Raw genomic sequence first — 7,354 nt, 5'->3', positions numbered from 1 at the left:
GTGATTTAAACAAAATATCATCGAATTAAGCAATATTTTGCCGTTTTCCACGTTTTTGTGAATTTTCCGTCCATGGGTATTAATTCATATATATATACGATAAAAATGATGCAAACACATAATTGATTAGATAATAACCTTAAATACTTCATTTTCAATCATCTATTTGTTTCTCGTTAAAATACTTAGTAAGATATTGAAAAGGGGAGAAGTTCGTTTTTTTTTGCATATATCGACGTTTCAGCCGGATTAGAGCGGTTTTACGTGTACATCTTCCATCGTTAATATAAACGGAAAATCAAGAACATTATAGTTAATTCTAATGAAAACACATTGTTTTTTATCATTTGTAATGGAAACAACATTGTCATATGTCTTTTCTTGGATCTAAATAATACGAAACCTCGCTCTATGATTTGTAGGTAAAATCCTCAAATATGGTAAAATAGTAACTTTTTCACGTTAATCATGTAGTTTAATATTACGCAAATATATTCATTTTTACCAATATTCCGATACTATTTCATGTAGTATCACGATATGTGTTTTGCCCTTCAAATCTCAGAATTTCGCGTAATATTGCATTTTAAGCAAGTTTTCTTGCATTTTGTTTCGTACGAAAAATCATCGAATTTAGCAATATTTTGACGTTGATCATCCCCTTTTCCTTCATGTGATTTAAACAAAATATCATCGAATTAGGCAATATTTTGCCGTTTTTCCACGTTTTTGTGAATTTTCAGTCCATGGGTATTAATTCATATATATACGATAAAAATGATGCAAACACATAATTGATTAGATAATAACCTTAAATACTTCATTTTCAATCAACTATTTCTTTCTCGTTAAAATACAGAGTAAGATATTGAAAGGGGGGAGAAGTTCTGATTTTATTGCATATATCGACGTTTCAGCCGGAAAAGAGCGATTTTCGTGTACATCTTCCATCGGTAATATAAACGGAAAACCAGGAACATTTTAGTTATTTCTAATGAAAACACTGTTTTATATCATTTGTATTGGAAACAACATTGTCATATGTCTTTTCTTGGATCTAAATAATACGAAACCTCGCTCTATGATTTGAAGTTAAAATCCTCAAATATGGTTATATAGTGACTTTTTCACGTTTTTCATGTAGTTTGATATTACGCAAATATACTCATTTTTACCAATATTTCGATACTGTTTCATGTAGTATCACGATATGTGATTTGGCCTTCAAAGCTCAGAATTTCCCATAATATTGCATTTTAAGCAAGTTTTCTTGCATTTTGTTTCGTACGAAAAATCATCGAATTTAGCAATATTTTAACGTTTATCATCTCCTTTTCCTTCATGTGATATAAACAAAATATCATCGAATGAGGCAATATTTTGCCGTTTTCCACGTTTTTGTGAATTTTCCGTCCATGGGTATTAATTCATATATATACGATAAAAATGATGCAAACACATAATTGATTAGATAATAACCTTAAATACTTCATTTTCAATCATCTATTTGTGTCTCGTTAAAATACTGAGTAAGATATTGAAAAGGGGAGAAGTTCTGTTTTTATTGCATATAACGACGTTTCAGCCGGAATAGAGCGGTTTTACGTGTATTTCTTCCCTCGTTAATATAAACGGAAAATCAAGAACATTTTAGTTATTTCAAATGAAAACACATTGTTTTTTATCATTTGTATTGGAAACAACATTGTCATATGTCTTTTCTTGGATCTAAATAATACGAAACCTCGCTCTATGATTTGAAGTTAAAATCCTCAAATATGGTTATATAGTGACTTTTTTCACGTTTTTCATGTAGTTTGATATTACGCAAATATATTCATTTTTACCAATATTCCGATACTATTTCATGTAGTATCACGATATTTGATTTGCCCTTCAAATCTCAGAATTTCGCGTAATATTGCATTTTAAGCAAGTTTTCTTGCATTTTGTTTCATACGAAAAATCATCGAATTTAGCAATATTTTAACGTTTATCATCTCCTTTTCCTTCATTTGATTTAAACAAAATATCATCGAATTAGGCAATATTTTGCCGTTTTCCACGTTTTTGTGAATTTTCCGTCCATGGGTATTAATTCATATATATACGATAAAAATGATGCAAACACATAATTGATTAGATAATAACCTTAAATACTTCATTTTCAATCATCTATTTGTTTCTCGTTAAAATACTGAGTAAATTATTGAAAAGGGGAGAAGTTCAGTTTTTATTGCATATATCGACGTTTCAGCCGGATTAGAGCGGTTTTACGTGTACATCTTCCATCGTTAATATAAACGGAAAATCAAGAACATTATAGTTAATTCTAATGAAAACACATTGTTTTTTATCATTTGTATTGGAAACAACATTGTCATATGTCTTTTCTTGGATCTAAATAATACGAAACCTCGCTCTATGATTTGAAGGTAAAATCCTCAAATATGGTAAAATAGTAACTTTTTCACGTTAATCATGTAGTTTCCTATTACGCAAATATATTAATTTTACCAATATTCCGATACTATTTCATGTAGTATCACGATATGTGTTTTGCCCTTTATATCTCAGAATTTCGCGTAATATTGCATTTTAAGCAAGTTTTCTTGCATTTTGTTTCGTACGAAAAATCATCGAATTTAGCAATATTTTGACGTTGATCATCCCCTTTTCCTTCATGTGATTTAAACAAAATATCATCGAATTAGGCAATATTTTGCCGTTTTTCCACGTTTTTGTGAATTTTCAATCCATGGGTATTAATTCATATATATACGACAAAAATGATGCAAACACATAATTGATTAGATAATAACCTTAAATACTTCATTTTCAATCAACTATTTCTTTCTCGTTAAAATACTGAGTAAGATATTGAAAAGGGGAGAAGTTCTGTTTTTATTGCATATATCGACGTTTCAGCCGGAATAGAGCGATTTTCGTGTACATTTTCCATCGGTAATATAAACGGAAAATCAGGAACATTTTAGTTAATTCTAATGAAAACTCATTAATTTTTATCATTTGTATTGGAAACAACATTGTCATATGTCTCCTTGGATCTAAATAATACGAAACCTCGCTCTATGATTTGAAGTTAAAATCCTCAAATATAGTTAAATAGTGACTTTTCACGTTTTTCATGTAGTTTGATTTTACGCAAATATATTCATTTTTACCAATATTCCGATACTATTTCATGTAGTATCACGATATGTGATTTGCCCTTCAAATCTCAGAATTTCGCGTAATATTGCATTTTAAGCAAGTTTTCTTACGTTTTGTTTCGCACGAAAAATCATCGAATTTAGCAATATTTCAACGTTTGTCATCTCCTTTTCCTTCATGTGATTTAAACAAAATATCATCGAATTAGGCAATATTTTGCCGTTTTCCACGTTTTTGTGAATTTTCAGTCCATGGGTATTAATTCATATATATACGATAAAAATGATGCAAACACATAATTGATTAGATAATAACCTTAAATACTTCATTGCAATCATCTATTTGTTTCTCGTTAAAATATTGAGTAAGATATTGAAAAGTGGAGAAGTTCGGTTTTTATTGCATATATCGACGTTTCAGCCGGATTAGAGCGGATTTACGTGATTCACGTTAATCATGTAGTTTGATATTACGCAAATATATTCATTTTTACCAATATTCCGATACTATTTCATGTAGTATCACGATATGTGATTTGGCCTTCATATCTCAGAATTTCGCATAATATTGCATTTTAAGCAAGTTTTCTTGCATTTTGTTTCGTACGAAAAATCATCGAATTATAGCAATATTTTGACGTTGATGATCCCCTTTTTCTTCATGTGATTTAAACAAAATATCATCGAATTAGGCAATATTTTGCCGTTTTTCCACGTTTTTGTGAATTTTCAGTCCATGGGTATTAATTCATATATATACGATAAAAATGATGCAAACACATAATTGATTAGATAATAACCTTAAATACTTCATTTGCAATCATCTATTTGTTTCTCGTTAAAATACTGAGTAAGATATTGAAAAGGGGAGAAGTTCGGTTTTTATTGCATATATCGACGTTTCAGCCGGATTAGAGCGGTTTTACGTGTACATCTTCCATCGTTAATATAAACGGAAAATCAAAAACATTATAGGTAATTCTAATGAAAACACATTGTTTTTTATCATTTGTATTGGAAACAACATTGTCATGTCTTTTCTTGGATCTAAATAATACGAAACCTCGCTCTATGATTTGTAGGTAAAATCCTCAAATATGGTTATATAGTGACTTTTTTCACGTTTTTCATCTAGTTTGATATTACGCAAATATATTCATTTTTTACCAATATTCCGATACTATTTCATGTAGTATCACGATATGTGATTTGCTCTTCAAATCTCAGAATTTCGCGTAATATTGCATTTTAAGCAAGTTTTCTTGCATTTCGTTTCGTAAGAAAAATCATCGAATTTAGCAATATTTTAACGTTTATCATCTCCTTTTCCTTCATGTGATTTAAACAAAATATCATCGAATTAGGCAATATTTTGCCGTTTTCCACGTTTTTGTGAAGTTTCCGTCCATGGGCATTAATTCATATATATACGATAAAAATGATGCAAACACATAATTGATTAGATAATAACCTTAAATACTTCATTTTCAATCATCTATTTGTTTCTCGTTAAAATACTGAGTAAATTATTGAAAAGGGGAGAAGTTCAGTTTTTATTGCATATATCGACGTTTCAGCCGGATTAGAGCGGTTTTACGTGTACATCTTCCATCGTTAATATAAACGGAAAATCAAGAACATTATAGTTAATTCTAATGAAAACACATTGTTTTTTATCATTTGTATTGGAAACAACATTGTCATATGTCTTTTCTTGGATCTAAATAATACGAAACCTCGCTCTATGATTTGTAGGTAAAATCCTCAAATATGGTTATATTGTGACTTTTTTCACGTTTTTCATGTAGTTTGAATTAACGCAAAAATATTCATTTTTACCAATATTCCGATACTATTTCATATAGTATCACGATATGTGATTTGCCCTTCAAATCTCAGAATTTCGCGTAATATTGCATTTTAAGCAAGTTTTCTTGCATTTTGTTTCGTACGAAAAATCATCGAATTTAGCAATATTTTAACGTTTATCATCTCCTTTTCCTTCATGTGATTTAAACAAAATATCATCGAATTAGGCAATATTTTGCCGTTTTCCACGTTTTTGTGAATTTTCCGTCCATGGGCATTAATTCATATATATACGATAAAAATGATGCAAACACATAATTGATTAGATAATAACCTTAAATACTTCATTTTCAATCATCTATTTGTTTCTCGTTAAAATACTGAGTAAATTATTGAAAAGGGGAGAAGTTCAGTTTTTATTGCATATATCGACGTTTCAGCCGGATTAGAGCGGTTTTACGTGTACATCTTCCATCGTTAATATAAACGGAAAATCAAGAACATTATAGTTAATTCTAATGAAAACACATTGTTTTTTTATCATTTGTATTGGAAACAACATTGTCATATGTCTTTTCTTGGATCTAAATAATACGAAACCTCGCTCTATGATTTGTAGGTAAAATCCTCAAATATGGTTATATTGTGACTTTTTTCACGTTTTTCATGTAGTTTGAATTAACGCAAAAATATTCATTTTTACCAATATTCCGATACTATTTCATGTAGTATCACGATATGTGATTTGCCCTTCAAATCTCAGAATTTCGCGTAATATTGCATTTTAAGCAAGTTTTCTTGCATTTTGTTTCGTACGAAAAATCATCGAATTTAGCAATATTTTAACGTTTATCATCTCCTTTTCCTTCATGTGATTTAAACAAAATATCATCGAATTAGGCAATATTTTGCCGTTTTCCACGTTTTTGTGAATTTTCCGTCCATGGGTATTAATTCATATATATACGATAAAAATGTTGCAAACACATAATTGATTAGATAATAACCTTAAATACTTCATTTTCAATCATCTATTTGTTTCTCGTTAAAATACTGAGTAAATTATTGAAAAGGGGAGAAGTTCAGTTTTTATTGCATATATCGACGTTTCAGCCGGATTAGAGCGGTTTTACGTGTACATCTTCCATCGTTAATATAAACGGAAAATAAAGAACATTATAGTTAATTCTAATGAAAACACATTGTTTTTTATCATTTGTATTGGAAACAACATTGTCATATGTCCTTTCTTGGATCTAAATAATACGAAACCTCGCTCTATGATTTGAAGGTAAAATCCTCAAATATGGTAAAATAGTAACTTTTTCACGTTAATCATGTAGTTTCCTATTACGCAAATATATTCATTTTACCAATATTCCGATACTATTTCATGTAGTATCACATTATGTGTTTTGCCCTTCAAATCTCAGAATTTCGCGTAATATTGCATTTTAAGCAAGTTTTCTTGCATTTTGTTTCGTACGAAAAATCATCGAATTTAGCAATATTTTGACGTTGATCATCCCCTTTTCCTTCATGTGATTTAAACAAAATATCATCGAATTAGGCAATATTTTGCCGTTTTTCCACGTTTTTGTGAATTTTCAGTCCATGGGTATTAATTCATATATATACGATAAAAATGATGCAAACACATAATTGATTAGATAATAACCTTAAATACTTCATTTTCAATCAACTATTTCTTTCTAGTTAAAATACTGAGTAAGATATTGAAAAGGGGAGAAGTTCTGTTTTTATTGCATATATCGACGTTTCAGCCGGAATAGAGCGATTTTGGTGTACATTTTCCATCGCTAATATAAACGGAAAATCAGGAACATTTTAGTTAATTCTAATGAAAACTCATTGATTTTTATCATTTGTATTGGAAACAACATTGTCATATGTCTCCTTGGATCTAAATAATACGAAACCTCGCTCTATGATTTGAAGGTAAAATCCTCAAATATGGTAAAATAGTAACTTTTTCACGTTAATCATGTAGTTTCCTATTACGCAAATATATTCATTTTACCAATATTCCGATACTATTTCATGTAGTATCACATTATGTGTTTTGCCCTTCAAATCTCAGAATTTCGCGTAATATTGCATTTTAAGCAAGTTTTCTTGCATTTTGTTTCGTACGAAAAATCATCGAATTTAGCAATATTTTAACGTTTATCATCTCCTTTTCCTTCATGTGATTTAAACAAAATATCATCGAATTAGGCAATATTTTGCCGTTTTCCACGTTTTTGTGAATTTTCCGTCCATGGGCATTAATTCATATATATACGATAAAAATGATGCAAACACATAATTGATTAGATAATAACCTTAAATACTTCATTTTCAATCATCTA

This window comes from Procambarus clarkii, chromosome 82 (genome assembly GCF_040958095.1).
Source record: "Procambarus clarkii isolate CNS0578487 chromosome 82, FALCON_Pclarkii_2.0, whole genome shotgun sequence".
In the NCBI taxonomy this organism is placed as follows: Eukaryota; Metazoa; Arthropoda; class Malacostraca; order Decapoda; family Cambaridae; genus Procambarus; species Procambarus clarkii.
The sequence above is the reverse complement of the archived record's forward strand: the minus strand, read 5'-3'. Positions refer to the sequence as shown.